At 44.4% G+C, this 26,227-nt stretch overlaps 1 protein-coding gene and 1 long non-coding RNA gene across 8 annotated transcripts in view; one reads left to right on the forward strand and one right to left on the reverse strand.

Moving 5' to 3' along the window:
• Positions 1–24,601, reverse strand: part of ZFYVE9 (zinc finger FYVE-type containing 9) — a 210,229-nt gene extending 185,628 nt beyond the window's left edge. For all 7 annotated transcript variants that reach the window (XR_011390704.1, XM_070078506.1, XM_051857767.2 and 4 more), the window contains exon 1: positions 24,461–24,601. The gene's annotated coding sequence lies outside the window, so the exon portion shown is untranslated. The remainder of the gene's footprint in view (positions 1–24,460) is intronic.
• The window catches only part of LOC103350185 (translation initiation factor IF-2), a 64,933-nt gene that overhangs the window by 5,177 nt on the left and 33,529 nt on the right, over positions 1–26,227 (forward strand). The window contains exon 2 of the long non-coding RNA XR_011390051.1: positions 24,139–25,060. This is a non-coding gene — a long non-coding RNA (translation initiation factor IF-2). The remainder of the gene's footprint in view (positions 1–24,138; positions 25,061–26,227) is intronic.

The raw sequence follows: 26,227 nt of genomic DNA on the forward strand, positions 1-26,227 counted from the left end.
AAGAGATCTCTCTAATCGAACTTCCCACTTTGAATATCGCCTTGTCTAAACAAGATCGGAGTTGGTGAACTCAAGAGGCTTCCATAGCCTTGGCATCTCATGACAAGAGCCTTGGGTGATTACTGACATCATAAATGAGAGTGTCAATTGTTAAATCAACAACAGGAGTCACTGTGCACCTGCTCCCCATGTAGGATCTCTGTCCTTAATGTGCTATACTATGTGAATTAAAGGTAAAACTACTACCCAAACAGTATTCTATACTTTGTGTGTCTTTGTGGGAGCAGTCTGTTGAAATCTTTATTTAGTATATACTAAGTTGATCTTCTGTATATAAAGATAATTGAAAATGAATCGTGATGAAGAATGGGATGGGATGGGAGAAGGAGTGGGAGATGGGATGGTTGTGGATGGGAGGGAGGTTATGGGGGGGGAAAGCCACTATAATTCAAAGGTTGCACTTTGGAAATTTATATTTATTAAATAAAAGTTAAAAAGAGATCTATCTTCATCTCTCTGCATTTAATTTTTTTAATTCTATAGTAAGAGATAAATTTATTTTGGCACAAAAGATATTAAATCAAGAAGCTTTTTAGTAATATGCAGTATTCATGGAACTCTTACCCATTAAATCAATGATATCATGTTGATACTGCAAGATAAGCAAAAAGTGGCTTGTATGCTGAAGTGCTTGGTAAGATACATATGCTCCAAGGGATGGAAGAAAAACTATATAAATACAGGTGTTTCTTGGTATTGAGGGATTGGTTCCTGGACTCTAGGAGGACACCAAAACCCTCAGATGCTAAAGTTCCTTATGCAAAATGACACAGTATTTGCACATAATCTTCACACATGCTCCTGTATAGTTTATTTAATCTCTAGGTGTGGGTGTTTGGTGCAGCAACACAACTTAGGAGTATTTGAGTACCTGATTCAAAACCCAGCTATTCCACTTTTGATCAGCTTACTGCTAATGCACACCCTGGGAGGCAGATGATGGCCCAAGTTTTTGGGTCCCAACAAACAACAGGAGAGCTGGATGGAATTTTAGGCTTCTGACTTTGGCCTGGCTCAACCTTGGCTATTGTGGGCATCTAGAGAGTGAAGCAATGAGTGACCTCTCTCTGTCTATCTCATCATCTCTCTGTCTCTCTAGCTTTCAAATAAAATGAAAATAGGGGCTAGCGTTGTGGCACAGCAGGTTAAGCCTATGCTTACAACACCGACATCCCATATCAGAGTGCTGACTCAAATACTGGTTGCTTCACTTCCAATCCATAATGCACCTATGAAGGCAGAGGACAATGGCCCAAGTACTTGGGCCCCTGCCACCCATGTGAGAGATCAAGATGGAGTTCCTGGCTTCTGGCTTCAGCCTGGCTGAGACCTGGCTATTGAGGCCACTTGAAGAGTAAACCAGAAAATGGAAAATCTCTCTGTCTTGCCCTTTCTCTCTGCTAGTCTGCCTTTCAAATAAATAATAATTTTTTAAATATTATTTATTTGAAAGGCAGAGTTACAGAGAGGCAGAGGTAGAGAGAAACAGAGAAGTCTTCCATCCACTGGCTCATTCCCAAATGGCCGCAATGGAGGGAGCTCAGCTGATCCAAAGCCAGGAGCCACGAGCTTCTTCCAGGTCTCCCACGCAGATGCAGGGGCCCAAGGACTTGGGCCATCTTCTGCTTTCCCAGACCATAGCAGAGAGCTGGATCAGAAGTGGAGCAGCCAGGACTCAAACTAGCACCCATACAGGAATGTCTGCATTGCAGGAGGCAGCTTTACCCACTATGCCACAGTGCTGGCCCCTAAATAAATCTTTTTTAAAAATAAAATGAAAATAAATTTTTAAATTTTAAAATAAGTCATCTCTAGATTATCTGTAATACCTAATACAATGCAAACTATTTTTAACATTTATTTTATTTATTTGAAAGGCAGAGTTAGAGAGAGAAAGAATGAGAGAGAGAGAAAGAGGTCTTCCATCTGCTGGTTCACTCTCCAGATGGCCTCATCAGACAGAGCTGGGTCAGGCCAAAGCCAGGAGCCAGGAGCCAGGAGCTTCTTCTAGATCTCCCATGTGAATGCAGGGGCCCAAGTTCTTGGGCCATCTTCCCCTGCTTTCCCAGGAACATTAACAGGGAGTTGGATGGGAAGTGGAACAGCTGGACTTAAACTTGCACCCATGTTGGGTGACAGTATCGCAAGCATAGATGTAACCTGCTATACCACAACACCGGCCTCTGCAAATATTATATAAGTAGTTAGTATACCATATTGTTTAGGGAATAAAGACAAGAAAAAGAAGTTTGCATGCTCAGTACAGATACAGCATATTTTAATATTTTTTTTTAATTTTTTGACAGGCAGAGTGGACAGTGAGAGAGAGAGACAGAGAGAATGGTCTTCCTTTGCCGTTGGTTCACCCTCCAATGGCCGCCGTGGCCAGTGCGCTGCGGCCGGCGCACCGCGCTGATCTGATGGCAGGAGCCAGGTGCTTCTCCTGGTCTGCCATAGGGTGCAGGGCCCAAGGACTTGGGCCATCCTCCACTGCACTCCCTGGCCACAGCAGAGAGCTGGCCTGGAAGAGGGGCAACCGGGACAGAATCCGGCGCCCTGACCAGGACTAGAACCCGGTGTGCCGGCACCGCCAGGTGGCTGGTTGAATCCAGCCAGATGCGAACCCATGAAAATGCAGAGCTTGATGTAATCAGTTCTGCCATTTCAGTGAAGTGGTATTTTTTTTTAAGATTTATTTATTTATTTATTTGAAGAGCAGAGTGACTGAGAGAGGGAGATACAGAGAGAAAGGGAAATCTTCCTCTGCTGTATCATTCCCCAAATGCCCACAACAAGCAGGGCTAGGTTAGGCCAAAGCCAGGAGCCAGAAACATCATCCAGGCCTCCCACATGGGTGGCAGGAATCCAGGTACACAGTTGTCCCCCAGGCACATTGGCAGGAAGATAGATCAGAAGCATGGAGTAGCTGAGATTTGAATTCAGCACTCTTGACTTGGGATGTGGGCATCCCAAATGGCCACTCAAGCCTCGGTACCACTGATGCTCCCCAAGAGTTCAAAAGTCAAGGTCATGCCAAAAAATCCTTTCCAAAGCAAAAGAAAAATTGTTGCATCTTGCATTTCCCACTACAAAAACAAAGTATAATATCTGGTGGACTTCTCAGATTCTATAGACATTACATTACATTCTGTGCTGCAATCTAAACTATGGGTTGACATGAAGGTCAATGGCTTATTTTAAGATTTATTTTATTTATTCAGAAGACAAAGCTACAGAGAGAGAGGTAGAGACAGAGAGAGAGAGAGATCTACTATCCACTGGTTCACTCACCAAATGGCTGCAACAGCCAGAGCTGGGCCAATCTGAAGCCAGGAGCTTCTTCTGGGTCTCCTATGTGGATGCTAGGGGCCCAAGGACTTGGACCACTCTCTACTGCTTTCCCAGGTACATTAGCAGGGAGCTGGATCAGAAGTGGAGCAGAAGGGAAATTAAACAGTACTCATATGGATGCTGGCACTACAGGCCAGGGCTTTAACCCACTGCGCCACAGTGTCAGCCTCAGGCCACCAGCTTTAACTCTACAGCAAGTCCACGCTGTAAAGCAAACGGTTCCTATCCTCATATGCAGTTGGAGGTATAAATGATAGAAAGATACAGTGTAGTTTCTAGTAAGTCTCAGCAGCAGAATCACAATTCAAGCCCCTAGAGTTCCACAGGAAAACCATACTATCAGAAAAATAGTTCCTGCATGTTTAACCATGAAACCCAACGTCTTGGCCTTAACAGGTCCATACAAGAAATAGCCTGTCTTATAGAACATTGGAATGGTCTGCTGAAAATAGCCGATGTACCTCCTCAGAGGAAAGAATGGTACACTATCCTCTAGTATATATATGGGCTGATTCAGAGCTAAGTTCCCAAAGGAAAAATACATACATGGGTCTGAGAACCAAGAGGTTTAAAAAAAAAAAAAAAAAAAAAACAAAAACACTCCACTTCTCCACTTGCCATCATTCCCAAAGATCCACTGAAGGACTTTATGCTTCCCATCTCTGCAAAGCTGGGCTCTACAGAGCCAAGGTGCCAGGAGACACATTAAAGATCTTAATGAACTACAAGTTACAGTTACAGTCTGTATATGACTATGACTATGTATCAAGTTACAGTTACAGTCATAGTCATAGTTTGTGCATTTGGGAATCCCTGTGTCCAAAAATCAAGAGGCAGGAAGAAGAATTACCATCCTGGCAGGGTTACTTAGCTCTTATCTTCAGGAGGAAGTGAGGACTGTTGTCACACAATGACAGAAGGAATATGCATAGAACTAAGGTAATTCACAAAGTACCATTTACTTTCCCCTTTCCCAGCTGTGATTATAAAAGGACAGATGTAACCACTCCAGCCTTACAAACCTATGGTCCTCAGATCTCTCAAAAAGAAAAGAAGGGTTTGGAGCTACCACTAGATTAACAACCAAGACCAGCAGAAATGATACCTGATGGCAAGGGTAACTCAGATTGGACAGTGGAGGAAGGTAGACAGAACAACTGTGACCCTGAGACCAGCTACAGAATTAGGGGCTGAAGGCTGTTTCATTAACTTTCTATATTTCCCTTTAGGAAGAGAGGTCCATGGAACCATGTAGGGGCTACTCTCAAAAAGTTTGAGAGACAAGATTTATGCAGCACAAGAAACTGACTGTAGCAGTCACCTAGATCTCCCTTCAAAAGAGAATTGCCAGGCCGGCGCTGCGGCTCACTAGGCTAATCCTCCGCCTTGCAGCGCCGGCACAAAGGTTCTAGTCCCGGTCGGGGTGCTGGATTCTGTCCCAGTTGCCCTTCTTCCAGGCCAGCTCTCTGCTGTGGCCAGGGAGTGCAGTGGAGGATGGCCCAAGTGCTTGGGCCCTGCACCCCACGGGAGACCAGGAGAAGCACCTGGCTCCTGCCATCGGATCAGTGCGGTGCACCGGCCGCGGCGGCCATTGGAGGGTGAAACAACGGCAAAGGAAGACCTTTCTCTCTGTCTCTCTCTCTCACTGTTCACTCTGCTTGTCAAAAAATAAAAAAAAATAAAAAAAAAGAGAGAATTGATGTTTGGCCTTGCAGATAAAATGCTAACTGGGACGCCAGCATCCTATATTGAAGTGCCTAGGACCAAGTACTGGGTCAGTTACCTATTCCAGTTTCCTGTTAATACACACCCTGGAAGGGAGCAGGTGATGCCTCAAGTACCTGGTTCCCTCCTACCCTTTGTGAGACCTGGATTGAATTCCTGGTTCCCAGCTTCAGCCTGGCCCAGGGGCTAGCTAGTTATTGTCAACCAGCAGATGGTAGCTCTTCTGTCTACCTCTCAAATTTGTTAAAATGTACTTATTTGAAAGACAGTTACAGAGAGGCAGAAGCAGAGAGACAGAGACAGAGAGAGAGATCTTCCATTTGTTGGTTCACTCCCTCAATGGCCGCAATGGCTGGAGCTGAGCTGATCCGAAGCCAGGAGCTTCTTCCAGGTCTCCCACTTGGGTGCAGGGGCCCAAGCACTACTTTCCCAGTTGCCTTAGCAATGTGCTTTATCTGAAGTGGAGTAGCCAGGACATGAACCAATGCCCATATAAGATGCTGGCACTGCAAGCACCAGCTCCAATAAATAAATTTTAATTTAAAGATTCCCATTCACAGGCAAGGAGTATAGTTACAAACAGCCTCCAGCTGCAGCATGTTCAGAATTCAGCTCAGCCTTTCAGTGTAGTCCATCCTCTACATGGATAGGTCCTAGCCAGTGATTAAACATGGTGAGTATATTAAAAATCTGGTCATTTCTACCCACTGCAGAACTACTCTAACACGATTTGTTTGTCTCTGTTATGACATCTGAGATTTGTTTTCAGACCTGCATTAGACTGAGTCTGCGGTTGACATGCCCAGAAAACTTTTTGTACTACTAATCTATCTGTGTCTGCTTCCCAGGGAACCTGAACCATCCATGTATTGTTTCATTTAACCCATTATTTTTTTTTTAAGATATTTTTATTTGAAAGGCAGAGTTACAGAAAGAGGAGAGACAAAGAGAGAAGGATATTCTGTCTACTGGTTCACTTCCCAAATGGTCACAACGGCCAAGGCTGGGCCAGGCTAAAGCCAGGAGCTTCATCTGGGTCTCACACGTGAGTACAGGGGCCCAAGTACTTGGGCTAATTTTCCTCTGCTTTCCCGGGCACATTAGCATGAAGCTGGATCAGAAGTGGAGCAGCAAGGACATGAATCAGTGCTCATATGTGATGCTGGAGGCGTGGGCAGTGGCTTAATTTGCTATATCACAACTCCAACCTCTCACCTGTTACTTCTTTTGTTCCCATTTTACAGGTGAGAAAACTAAGGTACATAAAAATTTAATTAACTTGCCCACAATTACAAAGTAAAAGTAATGGAACTAAAATTGGAATCCAGATGGTTTGACTCTACAGCCTGTGTTTTTAACCGTTACGCTAGGAAAAACAGGGTACTATCTTGTCATCTTTAGCTATTAAGATGAGAGTAATTATTTATTCTGTATAATTTTAGCAAACAATGAAAGGATAGATAGTAGAGATGCACAGATTTGGGGCTAAACACAAAAGAAAACTTTATGGGGCTGGCATTGTGGCACAGTTGGGTTAAGCTGCCACTTATAGTGCTATCATCCATCATCAGAGCACAGCTGGCTACTCTGCTTCTGCTTCTGATCCAGCTTCCTGTTATAGCACCTTGGAAGGCAGTGGAATATGGCCCAAGTGTTTGGGCCCCTGCCACCATGTGAGAGACCAGCTGGAGTTCTGAGCTTGGGTCTGGTCCAGACCTGGCTATTTCCTACTCATTTGGGGAATGAACGAAGGATGGAAGATATCTCCCTCTCTGTAGTTCTGCCATTCAAACAAATCAATCTTAAGCAACAACAGGGACTGGTGCTGTGACTCAGCAAATTAAAGACACGACCTGCAGTGTCAACCTCCCATGTGGGCTCCGGTTCGAGACTTGGCTGCTCTACTTCTAATGCTCCCTGCTAATGTGCCTAGGCTCCCTCCTAATGCACCTGGGAAAGCAGCAGCAGATGGTCCAAGGACTTGGTCCTCTGCTACTCATGTAGGAGACCCGGATGGAGTTCCCAGCTCCTGGTTTTGGCCTGGCCCAGACCCAGTTGTTGAAGCCATCTGAGAAGTGAACCAGCAGATGGAAGATCTCCTTCTCTATCACTCTATCTTTCAAATAAAAACAAATCTTAAAAAAAAAAAAAAAAAAAAAAAAACTAATGTGTATCTGCAAATGTCTACCTGATAATGATATGCTAAAAACTCAAACTTAAATCAAACTTATTTGACTGTGGGCTCGTGTTGTGGTGTAGTGGGTAAAGCTGCCACCTGCAGTGCTGGCATCCCATATGGGCACTGGTTCATGTCCTGGCTGCTCCACTTCAATCCAGCTTCCTTCTACTGGCATGGGAAAAGCAGTAAGAACAGCCCAAGCTTTGGGCTCCTGCAACTCATGTAGGAGACCTGGATGAAACTAGCCTGGTTTAGCCCTGGCCACTGAAGACATTTGGAGAGTGAACCAGAGGATAGATCTCTCTCTCTTTGTAACTCTTTCAAATAAATAAATAAATCTTAAAAAAAAAAAAAAAAAAAAAAAAAAAAAGTAGTTTGACTTAAGAACATTCTTTGTGGCTGGCGCCGCGGCTCATTAGGCTAATCTTCCGCCTTGCGGCGCCAGCACACTGGGTTCTAGTCCCGGTCGGGGCACCGGATTCTGTCCCGGTTGCCCCTCTTCCAGGCCAGCTCTCTGCTGTGGCCAGGGAGTGCAGTGGAGGATGGCCCAAGTCCTTGGGCCCTGCACACCATGGGAGACCAGGAAAAGCACCTGGCTCCTGCCATCGGATCAGCGCAGTGCGCTGGCCGCAGCGTGCCAGCCGCAGCAGCCATTGGAGAGTGAACCAACGGCAAAGGAAGACCTTCCTTTCTCTCTGTCTCTCTCACTGTCCACTCTGCCTGTCAAAAAAAAAAAAAAAAGAACATTCTTTGCTTCTAGGTAACACACTTTAGAAATCCTGGACTAAGATGACTTCTTTACAAAGTCAAGATTCACTGATCCAAGGACTCCAAAAGAAGCTAACAAGAAAAAAGGTAACCATTTTCTAACTGGTTAACAGTTTTTCAGCTAGTCAAAACATCACCTGTCTATTCCTATATCAATATTTGTATCTGTTATACCTTGAGGGTGGAAAGGCTTTATGAAAATTTTATCATCAAAATGCATTTCATCCTTTTTGAAAACACAACATCCCTTGCTTTATAAACAATCTCTTTGAAGATTTACTATAATGGGTCCACATTTTAATTAGTGAATTCTCACATTATGAGCTATATGAAAGCCTTAATTATTTCAAGTGTGCTACTGATGATCTGTTTATTTTCATATAAAACAGCTCCAGATGCACTTTTCTCAAACGTATGTATGCTACCAAAAGAAAAGGCAGAAGAAAGGAGGTAAGAGCCAGAGAAGGCCGAGGCCTCAACCACAAACCAATTTCCAACATTTTTATTCAGCAGTATATTCTCTACAGTGATTCCAAGGAAAATTCTATGTAAATTACAATTCCTTGGTCTTGGTTCTTCTGTCTTTCTCAGCCACTACCAGGTGTCCACCCCTCTTCACTTGTTACTTCACCTATGAAGTTCATCACCATTGCCTGGGGTTATCTATAAGTCATCTATGTTTTCATGCAGCTCTTCTTTAGAAATATTAAATAGAATATTAAATACAGGAGGGGACTTTCTATCTAGACTACCACCAATCTTCAGGTCAGAAAACTGAGGTCCAAATCAGTTACCATGGTTTTTTAATCACAGCAAATCAGACATTTATGTATTTCAAAAATACCAACATATTAAAGCTGAAATTTCCAAAATACATACAACACAGACACACATATTTTTCTCGTACCAAATGTTACATGCCAGTACTATACTTTATAGGCAAATATTCACCAAAGTCGATCAACTAAACTTCTGCTCTCCTAGTATTAATATTCCTGAAGCACAATGGAAAAATCTTAAATACAGACACACAGAGAGGTTCAGAAAAAACAAGGTGGGGGCCGGCATTGTGGTGCAGCAGGGTAAGCTACTCCCTGCGATGCTGGCATCTCCACCTGGGCGCCAGCTCAAGTCCTGCTTGTTGTGCTTCCCATCCAGCTCCCTGTTTGTTTTTGCTTTTGTTTTGCTTTTTTTCTTAAGATTTATTTATTAATTTGAAAGGCAGAGTTACCCAGAGAGAGAAGGAGACACACACACACACACACACACACACACAGAGATAGAGAGCGCAAGAGCAAGAGAGAGAGAGATCTTTCACCAATAGTTCACTCCCAAATGGCAGCAACAGCCAGAGCTGGACTCATCCAAATCCAGGAGCCAGGAGCTTCTTCAGGTCCCCCATGTCAGTGCAGGGGCCCAAGTACTAGAGCCATCTTCCATTGCTTTCCCAAGTGCATTAGCAGAGAATTGGATCAGAAATAGAGTAGCCAGGACTCAAACCAGTGCCCATGGCACTGCAGACAGCGGCTTAACTGGCTAAGTCACAGCACCTGCCCCCAGTTCCTTGTTAAATATGCCTAGAAAGCAGTGGACGGTGGTCCAACTGCTTGGGGGCCCCTGCACCTATGCTGGAAACCCAGATGGAGTTCTGGGTTCCTGATTTCAGCCTGGACCACTCCTGGCTGTTGTGGCCATTTAGGGAGTGAACCAGCAGATAGAAGATCTCTTTCTCTATCTGCCTGTCTCTCTGTAACTCTGTTTATTAGATAGATAGATAGATAGATAGATAGATAGGCAGGTAGATAGATACAGATAGATAGATAATTTTTTAAAAATTAAAGAAAAAGAAAAAAGAATGTGGACGTTGTACATAGAGTTAAATCATGGATGTAGACTTAGACTTAGGAAAATCAATAAAACTTCTGCAAGCTTCAGTTCCTTCATCTATAAATCACGTGTAATACTAAGAATGTCAGGGCCAGCGCCGTGGCTCACTTGGTTAATCCTCTGCCTGCAGCAATGGCATCCCATATGGGCGACGGGTTCTCGTCCCGGTTGCTCCTCTTCCAGTCCAGCTCTCCGCCGTGGCACAGGAGGGCAGTGGAGGATGGCCCAAGTGCTTAGGCTCCTGCACCTGCATGGGAGACCAGGAAGAGGCACCTGGCTCCTAGCTTCGGATCAGTGCAGCGCCAGCTGTGGCAGCCATTTGGGGAGTGAACCAATGGAAGGAAGACCTTTCTCTCTGTCTCTCTCTCTCACTGTCTATAACTCTACCTGACAAATAAAAAAAAAATACTATGAATGTTACAACGTCACTGTAAGTGTAAGAAATAACATACGTGAAACACCTAACAGAAAGATAGCACACCATTGGTAAAGCTTTTATATTACACAAGTAATACAAGGTAAACAAATTAAGGAAAACTTTATTAATGTGGAATCTTGGAAGGTTGCAAAAAAGAAAGTGAGGAATGATCAGGTTGGAAACAAATCATCAAGGGCTGTATGCCAGGTTAAAGAATTTACAGCTCATTTTTTTAGACACTGAGCAGAAATTTCCAAGAGTGGCCTCACAATAACCACAAAAACAATTCATTTCAACTACTAAAAAGAAAGGAGACAGGGAGTGTCACAGCAGTTAAGGTGCTGTTTAGGTTCCCACATTCCATACAGGAGTACATGAGCTTGAGTCCTGGCTATGCTTCTAATCCAGGTTTTAAGTAATGCATACAGGTGATAGTGAAGCACTTGGGTCCCTGCCAACCATGGAGCAGACCCAAATTGAGTTTCTGGTTCCAAGTTTAGGATTGGCCCAGTCCCAGATGTTGCAGGCATTTGGGGAGTAAACCAACAGATGGAAGATCTCTTTCTCTCTACCTTTCATATAAAAAGAAAATAAATATTTTTTAAATACTCTGGACAGCAGTTATATCACCAGAATCACAAAAAATTCCATATAGTGTATGCTGAAGTTTTCAGGATTTTCTGGAACTGGCAAATAATTTTATTTAAATTACATGTTAGGGGTTGTTTTTTCAATTAAAAATGAAAAACAGAAACTATGGTTTACATAAATCCTGACAGAATGTCTTCATGAAATTTTGATATTGCTTGCTCAATTTTTTAAAAAAATTTTTGAATGGCAGACAGCCAAAGTAGAGAGAGAGATCTCTCAACTGCTGGTCACTCCTCAAATACCACAATAGCTGGGGCTGGATCAGGCCAAAACTGGAGGCCAGAAATTCAAACCAGCTCTCCCACATAGGTGACAGGACTCAACAACTTGAGAATGCTGCCACCCAGAATACACATTGGCAGGAAGCTGGAATCCGGAGAGAAGGCAGGATTCAAACCCAGACATTCCAAAATGAGATGCAGGTGTCCCAAGCAGCATCTTAACAGCTTTGCCAAACCTGCCCAATTTATTTTAATAAATATAATGCTGAGATAGACTTTGCTGTACTAAGAAGAACTAATAAAAGCATGTACCATTTATTCTTTCTTCATTTTAATAAAAGAAACTTTGGCAGATAAAATACCCAAACCTTAACTATGAAAGGTCAAAAAGGAATCAAATCATATTACAAACACAAGTAAAAACCTCTTCATTAGTGTCGCTCCCCCTCTTCGTGGAGGAACGACACAAGACCCTGCGCTGTTCTTTCGTCTGCTCGGCCCTCCCCGGGTTTGCTGCTGGTTCTTCCCGGGTTGGCTACTATCCCTTCCACCTCCGTGGAAGGGCAGTTCCCCCTGGCCACATTCCCCACTTCCGCAGGGGAGCAGCACACCGCCGGCCGGCTCTTCTCGGGGGCTGCACAGGTGTTCCTTCAGCTAGATGTTCCCCTTAGATGTTCCTGATGCATGCCGTCTCTCTCCTCCTTTATAGTCCTCCTCCGCCAATCCCAACTCGGCTGCCCACACGCCGAGTACGCTGCTCTCCTCCAATCAGGAGCAAGTCCTACTGTTTATTGGTTGAACTGGAGGCAGCTGGGTAGAAGCTGTTTTCTCCTCTCCCAGCGCCATATTGTGGGAGAGCAGGTGCATAGAATAAGTCTTAATTCCAGTAACTCAGTCCAGTCCGGATTGCTCCCCACAATTAGTTCTACAGAAAAGGTTCTAGAACTGCTATTTTTGTAGCTTTATATGGAAATTATGGCATCCAAAGCAACTGTAAAACAAATCAGGCAAGACTTTTAGCTCAATTCAAACTCAGCATTGTATGTTCTAAAAGTGATCTTAATTTTAAGGGGGTGATCCACTTTATGCAGAATGTAGGCCAAAATGTGTACTTTGTTTACTGAAACAATGGTTCCCTGCAGTATTTCCTGTCTGGTTTGAAAAACTGGAAACATTAGCAAGTTATTATTATGGATTTTGAACTATATCCCACAAAATCTCATAGGAAAGCTTTAAGACCTTGAGTAAAGAACAAAAAACAGAGTAATATCCTACAAGTAAGAACAAAGAATAAGAAGAAAAAAGAAATGGCTAACCTGTACTTATTTTAAATTATGTTTTATTGAGACATAATGCAATCCTTAAAATCTGTCAGACCTGAGTGCTTAGGAATGGTTCATATGCATCTGGAGTCTAAATTTTTAGAAATGTTTTAGAAGGGTTAAAGAAAAACTAAACCTAGAGCTTAAAACTGCCCTTTTTAAAGGTTTATTTATTGATTTGAAAGTCAAATTACAGAGAGGGAGAGACAAAAGAAAGATCTTCCATCCACTGGTTCACTCCCCAGATGGCCACAACAGCCAGGGCTGAGCCAAGCTGAAGCCAGCAGCTTCATCTGAGTCTCCCACATGGGTACAGGAGTCCAAGGACTTTGGCCATCTTCCACTGCTTCCACAAGAGCATTAGCAGGGAACTAGATCAGAAGTGGAGCATCTAGGACTTGAATCAGCACCCATATGGAATCCGCTGCACCGGCCCCTTATAATTGCCTTTTTTTTAAGGAATACTGTTGGGAGCTGGTGCCATGGCTCACTTGGTTAATCCTCCGCCTGCAGCAACAGCATCCCATATGGATGCAAGGTTCTAGTCCCAGTTGCTCCTCTTCCAGTCCAGCTCTCTGCTGTGGCCCGGGAGGGCAGTGGAGGATGGCCCAAGTGCTTGGGCGGCTGCACCCATGTGGGAGACCAGGATAAGTACCTGGCTCCTGGCTTTGGATCAGCGCAGTGCCGGCTGTGGCAGCCATTTGAGGAGTGAACCATCAGAAGGAAGATCTTTCTCTCATCTATCTCTCTGTCTATAATTCTACCTGCCAAATTAAAAAAAAAAAATACTCTTGGGGCTGGCACCATGGCACAGTGTATAAAGCCACCGCTTGTAGTGTCAGCATCGCATGTGGGCGAGTCACTGCTGCTCCACTTCCGATCTAGCTCTCTGCTATTGCCCAGGAAAGTGGTAGAAAATGGCCTAAGTCCTTGGGCCCCTGTACCCCTGTGTGGGATCCAGAGGAAGCTCCTGGCTTCATATCCGCCCAGCTCCAGCAGTTTCAGCCATATGGGGAGTGAACCAACGGATGGAAGACGTCTCTCTCTCTCTCTCTCTCTCTGCCTCTCTGCCTCTCTGTAAGTCTGCCTTTCAAATAAATAAATAAATCCAAAAAGGAGGGAAGGAGGGAAAAGAGGGAGCAAGGCAGGGAGGGAAGGAGGAAGGAAGGAAAAGAGGAAGGGAGGGAGGGAGAGAGGCAGGCTCTTGATGGTCTTTATATAGTTCAAGTCCCCAAACCACCATTCACATCACCAGTGAGGTTAACCAGCAATGTGGTTAACCAGTTCCAGCCACAGAGTTCACTGTTTACTAAAAAGGAAACTAGAAGATTCACAGCTTTTATTCTGAAACCAAAAACACTCTTTATCATCAAAAAATCTGGCAAGTAAGAGCTTCAACAATTTGCCTAATGACTGTAAATAAAGTTATAAACCTCAGATATATCCTTATCACACCATTTCACATTTACCAGGATGATTATAATAAAAAAAAAAAAAGATAGACAATAAGTGTTGGTGAGAGTGTGAAGAAATTGGAGCCCTCATTTACTGCTGATAATAATGTAAAAAGAGCCGGCGCCACGGCTCACTTGACTAACCCACCGCCTTGCGGCGCTGGCACACTGGGTTCTAGTCCCGGTCGGGGCACCGGATTCTGTCCCGGTTGCCCCTCTTCCATGCCAGCTCTATGCTGTGGCCAGGGAGTGTAGTGGAGGATGGCCCAAGTCCTTGGGCCCTGCACCCCATGGGAGACCAGGATAAGTACCTGGCTCCTGCCATCGGATCAGTGCAGTGCGCTGGCTGCAGCACGCCAGCCGCAGCGGCCATTGGAGGGTGAACCAACGGCAAAAGGAAGACCTTTCTCTCTGTCTCTCTCTCACTGTCCACTCTGCCTGTCAAAAAAAAAAAAATAAAAAAATAATGTAAAAAGTACAGCTTCTTTGTAAAACAGTCTGGCAGTTCCTCAAAAAGTTAAATATAGAATTACCATTTGACCAGCAGTTTCACCCATTTGTATTCCCAAGATAAATGAAGAAAAAAAATGGCCACACAATAATTCATACATGAATGTTCATAACATTATTCCCAATAGCCAAAAAGTAGAAACAATCCAAAACATGGTATATACCCACACAATGGAATATTATTTGGCAATAAAAAGAAATGAAGAGGGGCTGGGATTGTGGCATAGTGGGTTAAGCTGCCACCTGCAGTACCAGCATCCTATATGGGCACTCGGATTTGAGTCCCAGCTGCTCTACTTCCTATCCAGCTCTTGCTAATGAGCAGAAGATGGCCCAAGTACTTGGGCCCCTGCACCCATGTGAAAGACCTCAAAGAAGTTCCTGACTCCTGGATTTGGCATGGCACAGCCATGGCCATTGCAGCCACCTGGAGTGTGAACCAGTGGAAGGATGATCTCTCTCTCTCTCTCTCACCCTCTGTAACTCTACCTTTCAAATAAATAAAATGAATCTTTTTTTAAAGAAAAAGTACTGATACAGGATTTGAAGCCTAAAAACATTATGCTAGCGGCCGGCGCCGCGGCTCACTTGGCTAATCCTCCGCCTTGCGGCGCCGGCACACCGGGTTCTAGTCCCGGTCAGGGCGCCGGATTCTGTCCCGGTTGCCCCTCTTCCAGGCCAGCTCTCTGCTGTGGCCCGGGAAGGCAGTGGAGGATGGCCCAAGTCCTTGGGCCCTGCACACCATGGAAGACCAGGAGAAGCACCTAGCTCCTGCCTTCGGGATCAGTGCAGTGCGCCGGCCGCAGCACACCAGCTGTGGCGGCCATTGGAGGGTGAATCAACGGCAAAGGAAGACCTTTCTCTCTGTCTCTCTCACTGTCCACTCTGCCTGTCCAAAAAATTAAAAATAAATTTTAAAAAAAAAGATGCTGGTTGGAATACCTGTATCTCATATCAGAGTACCTAGGTTCCAGTCCTGATTTTGCTTCTTATTCTGGTTTCCCATTGATGCAGTCCTGGGAGGTGGCAGGTGATCATTCAAGTAGTTGGGTCCCTGCCACCCATGTGAAAGATCTGAATTGAATTCCTGGCTCATGGCTTTGGCCTGGCTAAGTCCCACGATTACAGGCATCTGGGGAATGAATCAACAGATTAGAGTCCCTGAGAGATCTCTCTCTCTTTCTCTCCCTTTGCCTTTCAAATAAGCAAATTTAAAAATAGGATAATTAATCACTATAAATTAAAAAATATTATAGCTAAAAGGTTAAGATGGTATAAGGATTTCTAAACTGAAAAGTGATTTAGAGAAATAATTTTAAGTTTTTTTTTGCAATTCTGTAATATAAAATCTAAATGCCTCAAGATTCCCATCAATGTGTATTGTATTAAGTTCTTTAACTTCACCCAAAATGAACTCAATGACTTTTCTTGATTTCAAAGTGTCCACAGAGGTTTTTTTTTATTATTAATCAATTTTATTTGAAACACAGAGCTACAGATAGAGGGAGAGACACAGAGAGGGAGAGAGATTTTCTATCCACTGGTTCACTCCCGAGATGGCTGCAACAGCCGGGACTAGGCCAGGCTGAAGCCAAGAGCCAAGAGCTTCACCAAGGTCTCTCATATGGCCCAGGGACCCAAAGACTTGGGCTATCTTCTTTTGTTTCCCAGGCACATTAGCAGGGACTTGGATCATAAGTGGAGCAGCTAGGACTTGAACAGGTGTCCATATGGATGCCGGCATCACAGGCAGCAGCCTAACCCACTACATCACAAAGCTGGCCCCAAGTTTTCTTTATCTTTACCTTATTTTATAAAACCTTTCAAAAAGTCAAAGTACAAAAGCATTACATATTTTTCTAACTTTTCCTATAGTTCAGTTCTGTAAATAGGCTTATAGTAATTTAGAAGAAAAAATTTAAAGTTAATTTTTTAAATAGAAAACATTTTATATATAGCATTTGCAAGTTATTTTATTAGATAAATTTACTATGATAAAGGCATAAGGTATTTTACTAACTATACAATTAAAATACTAATTCTATTTGTACCTTGGTCCATCCTTAATTTAACAATCTGTAACACTTAAAAACTGATCATGCTAATTTTATTCCTTAGTAGTAAAATGTGTAAATAATGATCTTTCAAGCTCTTTCAAACCCAAGTGAAAAAAAATATATTTCCCACTTCCAGAGCAACACTTATCTTTACCAGGACTCACAAAACTGAACTATAGCTCTGATTTGCATATTGTATCATTTAATCCTCCACAATAATCCTACAGTGTGGTATTATCAGCTTTACTTTTTGGAAGAATAAATTGAGGCATAAAGGAGTTAAGAAACTTGTCCAAGGTCATACAGGTTTCAAGACTGGAACCTGGGGGCCAGTGTGTAGCATAGTGGGTAAAGTTGCCTGAGATGCCTGCATCCCATACAGGCGCTAGTTCGAGTTCCAGTTGTTCCACTTCTGATCCAGCTCCCTGTTAATGGCCTGTGAAAAGCAGTGAAAGATGGCCCAAGTATTTGGGCCCTGCCACCCACATGGGGAAACATGGATGAAGCTTCTGGCTTCAGTCTAGCCTATCCCGAGCTGTTGCACTCATCTGGGAAATAAACCAGCAGATGGAAGACCTATTTCTCTGTTTCCCTTTCTCTCTATAGCTCTTTCAAATACATAATAAATCATAAAAAAAAGACTGGAACTTATATATGACAGTTACAAAATTTAGATCTTATCTACTATTGTAGTTCATAAGGAAAAGTCTGTTTTAAAAATTCTTCAGTTCTTAAGCTTAATAAAGTGACATCACTGTTTTAAAAGTATATGAACTATTTTAGTCAACATCTGTAATTATATGTTTTCCAGTGATTATTATACACTTGATCTTAGCCAAAAGGCCAAGAAGTGATGTGATTATTATATAATAATAGTGCTCTACATAATGTAAGTCAGGTACACACAAGAAAAATTAAAGAACAATGTAAAACTCTGCAAATAAATAATGTGCAACAAGTGTACCCTATAAACAGAGACTACTAATTTATTATCTAAAAATGAAGTCAGAAATGCCCTGGATAGCACTCTGACCTCAGAATCAGCCCTTAAGGCATTCAGATCTGGCTGAAAAGCCCATGAGAACATTTCAGGCATGGAAAGCCAAGACACTGTGGCAAAAAATGATCTACACGAAGGATCTCTGAGTGAAATCCCAGTGGAATGAAAGCACCATCAAAGAAGGATGTACTTTTCTCTGAAGGGAGAAGATAACTTCCACTTTGCTTATGGCTCTGTCTAAATACTGATGGAGTTTGTGGACTCAAAAGACTTCCATAGCCTAGGCAGCTCATGACAAGAGCCTAGGGTGATCACTGACGTCATAAATAAGAGTGTCAATTGTTAAATCACTGTGTGCTTGCTCCCCATGTAGGACCTCTGTCCTTAATGAGTTGTACTATGAGAATTAACAGTAAAACTTGTCTTCATGCAGTACTTTATACTTTGTGTGTCTGTGTGGGTGTGAACTGATGAAATCTTTACTTAGTATAGAGTTGATCTTCTGTATATAAAGATAATTGAAAATGAATCTTGGCCAGCGCCGCGGCTCACTAGGCTGATCCTCTGCCTTGCGGCGCCGGCACACCGGGTTCTAGTCCCAGTCAGGGCACCGGATTCTGTCCCGGTTGCCCCTCTTCCAGGCCAGCTCTCTGCTGTGGCCCGGGAGTGCAGTGGAGGACGGCCCAAGTGCTTGGGCCCTGCACCCCATGGGAGACCAGGAGAAGCACCTGGCTCCTGCCTTCGGATAGGCACGGTGCGCCGGCCGCGGCGGCCATTGGAGGGTGAACCAACGGCAAAAGGAAGAACTTTCTCTTTCTCTCTCTCTCTCACTGTCCACTCTACCTGTCAAAAAAAAAAAAAAAAAAAGAAAAGAAAAGAAAAGAAAAAAGAAAATGAATCTTAATGAAAAATGGGATGGGAGAGGGAATAGGAGGTCGTATGGGAGTAGGGGTGGGAGGGCAGGTATAACAAAAGCTGTACCTATGAAAATTATATTTATTAAATAAAATCTTTCAAAAAATAAAAAATAAAAATAAAGTCAGGATTAAAATTGTTTTCTAAGATTTATTTATTTGAAAGTTAGAGAGAGAAAGACACAGAGAGACTCTTCCATCAGCTGGTTCACTCCCCAAATGGCTGCAACAGTCAAGGCTGGGACAGGCCAAAGCCAGGAACCAGGAGCTTCTTCCAGGTTTCCCATATGGATGCAGGGGCTCAAACACTTGGACCATCCTCCACTGGTTTCCCAGGCCATTTACAGACAGTTGGATCAGAAGTGGAGCAGCTAGGACTCAAACTGGCACATATATGGGATTCTGGCACTGCAGGCGGTAGCTTTACCAGCTATGTCACAATACCAGCCCCTAAAATTGTTTTCTTTCAAAAAATATCAAACGGGGGCCAATGTTGTGGCACACTGGGCTAAGTCACCAACTTCAATGGTCGAATCCCATACAAGATCACTAGTTTGAGTCAGGGCTACTCTGCTTCTGATCCAGCCCCCTGTTAATGCACCTAGGAAGGCAACAGAAGATGCCCAAGTACATGGGCCCCTGTCACCCATCTGGAAGATCCAGATGGAGTTCCTGGGTCTTAGCTTTGGCCCAGCCCAACCCCAACTGACACAGCCATTTGGGAAGTGAACCAGGAGATGAAAGATCACTTTCTGTCTGCCTTTTTTTTTTTTTTTTTTTTTTGACAGAGTGGACAGTGAGAGAGAGAGACAGAGAGAAAGGTCTTCCTTTGCCGTTGGTTCACCCTCCAATGGCCGCCGCGGCCAGTGCACCGCGCTGATCCGATGGCAGGAGCCAGGTACTTATCCTGGTCTCCCATGGGGTGCAGGGCCCAAGTACCTGGGCCATCCTCCACTGCACTCCCGGGCCACAGCAGAGAGCTGGCCTGGAAGAGGGGCAACCGGGACAGAATCCAGTGCCCTGACTGGGACTAGAACCCGGTGTGCTGGCGCCACAAGGTGGAGGATTAGCCTAGTGAGCCGCGGCGCCGGCCTGTCTGCCTTTCAAATAAATAAAATAAATCTTTAAAAAATAAAGTCAAGAATTCAAAAAAGGACCTAAATGAAAGATCTCTGTGAGTGAGACCCCAGTAGAAAGAACAGGCCATCAAAGAAGGAGGTACCTTTCTCTGAAGGGAGGAGAGAACTTCCACTTTGACTATGACCTTGTCTAAATAAGATCGAAGTCAGCGAACTCAAAAGGCTTCCATAGCCTTGGCAACTCATGATTAGAGCCTAGGGAGATTACTGACGCCATAAACAAGAGTGTCAAATTGTAAAGTCAACAACAGGAGTCACTGTGTACTTACTCCTCACGTAGGATCTCTGTCCTTAATGTGTTGTTCAATGTGAATTAATGCTACAACTAGTACTGAAACAGTACTTTATGTTCTGTGTGGGTGCAAACTGATGAAATCTTTACTTAATATATACTAAATTGATCTTCTATATATAAAGATGATTGAAAATGAATCTTGATGTGAATGGAATGGGAGAGGGAGTGGGTGATGGGAGGGTTGTGGGTGGGAGGGAAGTTATGGGGGGGAAGCCATTGTAATCCATAAACTGTACTTTGGAAATTTATATTTATTAAATAAAAGTTTAAAAAAATAAAAGTCAAGAATTCTAAAAGTAGATGTATTTGCTTTAAAAAAAAAAAAAAGGAAAACTATCAAGTTTTAATTCACACAGAAATTTCAATTCCTGGTCTTTATTTTTGCTTTCCCCAAAAGGAAGAATGGAATTGAGCATTTACTTAGCATCTATATTGAAAACATTGAGCCAATTGTTTTTCATTCTTTTATCTCAGGAACCTGTTCTACCTCCCTGGGAGGAGAACTGTTGCTCCAACAGTACATAAAAAGAAACTCAGAATCTAAATGCCACATTGCTCTATGAGGTGTACTAGAATTCCTGCCCACATCTTGGCCCATACTCTGTACCGTATCATGCAACTAACAACCATAACATACACACATACACAATCCCCACCCCTTTAGGGACATAAGAACTTAAACTAAAATTTGGGCAATTATGTTTTAAACAAGCTTTGTGTCTTGCAGTCATTCTACAGCCAGTACATAACAAGTGCCAAATAAAAGTTTACTGAATGGAATGAACAGTGGTATCTTAGCAACAGAGGAAGGAATGGAATCATCCCTGCTCACTCTGCCTTTCTAAAGAAGTTAATATAAAACTCTTACCAGGCAACATACACGATTATTTCCTCAAAGAAGACACTGGATCAGGAATTAAAAGATAAAGAAATACCCACATAGAAAAATTATCTTAAAAAAAAAAAAGAAAAAAAAGGGACCAGCGCTGTGGCATAGCAGGTAAAGCTGCCACCTGAATGCTGGCATCCCATATGGTGCAGTTCGATTCCCAGCTGCTCCACTTCCAATCCAGCTCTCTGCAATGACCTGGGAAAGCAGAAGATGGCTCAAGTCCTCGGCCCCTGCACCCACATGGGAAACCCCGAAGAAGCTCCTGGCTCCCAGTTTCAGAGAGGGACAGCTCCAGCCATTGCAGCCACCTAAGGAGTGACCCAGCGGATGGAAGACACCTCTCTCTCTCTGCCTCTGCCTCTCTGTAACTCTGCCTTTCAAATAAAAAGAATCTTTAAGATGTTCTTAAAGAGCAAGATCCTGGATGAGACATAGAAGCCTTAAACAGAGATCTAGCATGTTCCACTAAATTACAACGTTTGTCTGACCCTGCCCTGTAACAGTTAATTATACTTGTCCTGCTTCCACAATTAGCTAATTGCTAGCAGAATCCTTCGTCATTTTTGTTTCCCAGTACACCTAAGACAGGCACTTCATAGCTGAAATTTTACAAAAATCTTTTACAGATCACAATACATTTTTAGAACCTAAAGATCTTGCAAGGTAAGTTAAATAACTTTCTACATTTTGCACAGACATTGACATTGGGTCCATTAAAAACCAACTGGCAGGGTCAGCACTATGGTATAGCAAGTAAAGCCGCCACTTGTGGTACTGCCATCCCATATGGCCCGGCTGCTCCACTTCTAATCCAGCTCCTTGACAGTGCACCTGGGAAAGCAGTGGAAGGCGGTCCAAGTACTTGGGCCCCTGCACCCACGTGGGAGACCCAGAAGAAGCTCCTGGCTTCAGATTGGCCCAGCTCCAGCATTGTGGCCACTTGGGGAGTGAACCAGTGGACGCAAGATTCTCATTATCTCTCTCTCTGCCTTTCAAATAAATAAATCTCTAAAAAAAAAAAAAAAAAAAAAAAAAAAGCCAACTGGCCAGGTATCCTTTAACACCACAGAATATCACAGAAGGCTCCCAACAAATGTTGACAGCTGTCCCTCAAAATATTTTTCTAACAGTATAACATCATTAACTGTTGCTATGAGAAATGGCTTTAGCTTTTCTAGAAAACAGACACATTCAGCTCTGCAAAGTTAGTTAACTTTCAAGTTATTATATCAGTGGTTCTCAAACTACTAGAACTAAGAATTGGGAATATGATAAAAAATGAACATCTTTGGGCCATCATCATCCCTAGAATTTTGATTCAAAAGGCCGGGAATCTGCATGTGTTTTTTAATATATGTATTTTTTAAATTTTGAGAGAGAGAGCTCCCATCAGCTTATTCACTCCTCAAAAGCCCGCATCAGTTGGGCTGGGCCAGGTCAAAGCCAGGAACCGGAACTCAATCCAGTTCTCCCACGTAGGTGGCATGGACTCAAGTACGTGAGCTAGCACAGACTGCTTCTCAGGGTGCACATGTGCAAGAAGCTGACATCAGAAGCAAACCCAGAACTCAGGTCCAGGCACTCTGATATGGGATGTGAGCGTCTCAACTGAAAGCTTAACCTTGAGGCCAAATGCCTACCTTGGGATCTGCATATTTTAAAAACTCCCAACTGATTCAAATGTTGGTCTGTTCAGGTATATGTGAAAACTGAATAAGAATTTTAAAGAACTTCATAAATCTAACAAAAAAAAAGTAATAAAGCCAATTTTCTACAGTTAGAAACATGTAAGCAAAAGCTGACAGAAACTACACAAGGCTACAGCATCTAACACAGTAGGTCCTCAAAAACCTCCCTAGACCTAATGGACTCCTCATGCTGCATAGAAGGTGAAGTCAGGGATCTTTTAGGTAATTACAAATACTATCCCATTTTAATGAACAAATTCATCTATGGTTCACATGTAATTTAGTGAAACATTTTCATAGGTATACCAATGGCAATGGCAACAGTTGGCAATTCTGAACCCAATATACTGAAATAATAAATGAAAAACTCACCATCAGGAGCAAGCAGTTAGGCTGATCAGTGATTGATTTAGGACACCCATTAAGACACTTGCAGCCCACACAGCAGTACCTGTTTTCAGTTCCCAGATTGGGTTCCTGATTCCAGTTTCCTATTAATGAAGCCCCAACAGTGAAGGCTCAAAGAATTGGGTTCCTGCCACCCATGTGGGAGACCTAGATTGAGTTTCACCAAGCCCCAGTCCCAGCCCCAGACAATGGTGGCATTTGGAGAGTAAATTAATGGAGGGTATCTCTCTCATGCAGGCACTCGCGCTCTCTCTCTGGCTCTTGTGCTCTGCCTGTGTGTCTGCCTCTCAAATAAATTATCATCAGTATAACCCCATTTTAAAATCTGACCATCAAAAAGTATTATCTGTAAGATTACGGATTAAGGGTGATTTCTCCTCAGTTATTAAACATTCATTGACAGCCCAACACAGCATCTTTCTAAACTTTCTGAATTCTGTACAATAAGCAAATTTATGTTTTCCATCATTATAAAAGTTCTACAAGTACCTTTAAATCTCACAATCTTAATAAACTTAGCAGGAAAACAAAAATAACTAGTAATTACATCTATCATAAATCTAAAACATCCAAATATCTAACTTATGGTATCAAACTTTAATCACATATTTTTACATTAATACCAATACAAATCATTTTCGTTCTAAAATGTAGAATAGATACCAATTCCGTCAGGTACTTGTTATTAGAATAACTACTACGACTTAAAATCCTCTTGCCACTCATTCTCTGGATCTATTTAGGTGGGACACTTTTGTACCGTGGACAGAAGCGCTAAAATATTTCTCTCTTGGCAGGAGGATACCTTTTGTGAAAGATATTTTTCTAACTGTGAGTGTTTATCTAGGAAACTTAGCATTGTAGAGCTGGGACAGGGCTTTCTCCAAGGAAGACTACCCTTAGAGACAAGATGTAATATAAGAAAGCAAGGATGAGCTACCAGCAGGTGATGAAATTTCACCTCAAATAAGACGCAAAAGGTTATTCTCAAGCAAGTCATGTCCGTGAATGACACTCCAGGTACACCAGGGGCTCTCAGGACCCCGCACTTTCTGCACCCGGGTTCTCACCCTGCCCTCCCTCCCTTCCCCCCCGGGACTCTGCAGAACAGAGTGCAGGGCGCGGGGAAGCCGAGGCTGTTTGCAAACAGGCGTCCTCCGCCTCCCTCCGGGATGTACAAGCAGGGCCAGGGCTAAGAGGCTGCGCTCCGCCCGGCCCGGGCCAAGCCCAAGGACGCCCGTGCCCCCCCCCCCCCCCCCGCAAGCCTCTCTCCACACACCGGGCCGCACCGAAACCGAGGCCGGGGCGACGGCTTCTCGGCAGCGCGGGGCCTAGTCGCACCCCACGGGCCTCCATCCTCCCGGGAGACGCGAGAAATAAGGGCTGAGGCCCCAGAGTTGCGGGGTGGGGGAGGCGGCCGCAGCGACAGGACGCCCCGTCCGCCCGGCCCCAGGGCTGCCGCCAGGGCCCCCACAGGCGGCGGCAAGCAGGCGAGTCGGGACCGCGCCGCACCACACTCACCACGAACAGCGGCCACCACCGCTTCAGCATGGCCAGGAGGGTCGTCCCGGAGCCGAAAGCCTCCTCCGGAGGGCACCGGCGCGGCCCCAGGAGCCACCGCGAAGCCTCCCACTCCTGACGGGGCTGTGGTCGCCGCAGTTGCTGCTGCTGCTGCTGAGGCCCAGTGCCCGCCCAGGCGCATCGGCTCCCGGGCCGCCGCACCCACGCAGACCCCGGCGGAGCGCCGCAGGGCCAGGCCAGGGGCGCAAGGCTGCGGCGGGACGACCGAGGTGCTGCAGGCGGGGATCCTCGGCGAAGCCTCCGGCGTCGCGGTGGACGCTCCAGCCTTCCGCGCCGCTGGGCCACAGCGCCCCCTGGACCCCACGTCTGGCTACGGCGCCGGGACTGCGGCGGCCACGCCGGGCACGAGCGGCAGGGAACGCGAGGGAGCGCGGCCTGGGGGTGGCGGGGGCCCCGCGCTCCCTGCGCCGCCTGCGGCTCGCGGCCCGCCTCTCACCCCTGACGACGCTTCCTGGGAGCCGGAAGCCCCTCGGTTCCCACAAACCCCTGGCGGTCCCACCCCCCGTCAGACCCCGAGCACCCTTTCCTTCTCTGCGGAAGGTACGTGCACGTTCTTGTCACTCGGACTGGCACCTGAGAGCGGGAGCGTGAGGAAGTCTCCTCGTCTCATCTCTCCTGGGGGGGAGGGGGGCACGGAATCTCTTCTGGTCCCTTCAGTGTGTCTGCGTGAAAGACGAGTGACCCAGAACAGACCTTTTTTTTTTTTTTTTTTCCCCCGAACACACACACAAATCCTCTCACAGAACAGATGAGGCAATTGTCTTTGACCTTAACTTTTTTGGATCTACCGTGCAGTGCGTTACAGAAATTTCCTACAGATACCAAAACCTCAACCCCTCCATCCCCTCCACCCCCCCTTCTATAAAGTAGGGAAAAAAAATGCTGAGCAAGAGAAGAAAATAGCCATCGGGTTGTCCTGAAATTCATAAACAACTTAAAGGTAAGAAAAGACCCATCCATCTTTCACTAACCACCCTCCGTTAACCCCACCCCACCCCAGCCCCACCCCCAGCCAAATCCTGGGTAAGGCTCTGAAGGAAGGAAATTGTTTTCTGTGTAGTGGAGTCTGCAGATAGCCCATGTCTCACGCAACCTCTAGGGTGCCAGCGTCAGAACGAAAAACAAAGAGAAATTCTCCAAATTCTCTGGTCCCCAAAGTTTCCAAATACAGAATTTTTTTCAGAGTACTATTCTAGAATGAGCAGAAACCTTGTTGTCAGATCCTGATACTAGCCATTCCAGTTCTGTCATCTATGGCTTTATGACCTGAGCAAGTTATGTAACATTTTTGAATGTCAGTTTTCTGTTGTCTGCCTTGGTGTTGTTGGGAAGGTTAGAGATAAAGGAACTGACCTGTAGAAAATACTCAATAAATATTAGTGCAAATTTTTGTTGGTTCCAGAATGCCCTAATTCTCAATATTTTTTAGGTTCATATCCATGTGTTTTTGCATATATGTGTATTTCTATCAAAAGATGGGTGCAACAGTCTTCATCAGCCCTGGTGGGTGAAATTGCCCTAAATTTCACTAAAGGATTTATGTAACATCCCTCCACTGAATAATACTGCCTGTTATACTGGGTTCTATGACTTTTGGTTAAACAGCAGATGTCAACATAGATCCAGTCTATTTTTCTGTACAAAAACATCATAGGATGATTTCACCTTATCTTAGATTGTGCCCTAATAATAATAAATCATAATGAG

This window comes from Oryctolagus cuniculus, chromosome 7, assembly GCF_964237555.1.
Source record: "Oryctolagus cuniculus chromosome 7, mOryCun1.1, whole genome shotgun sequence".
Classification (NCBI taxonomy): Eukaryota; Metazoa; Chordata; class Mammalia; order Lagomorpha; family Leporidae; genus Oryctolagus; species Oryctolagus cuniculus.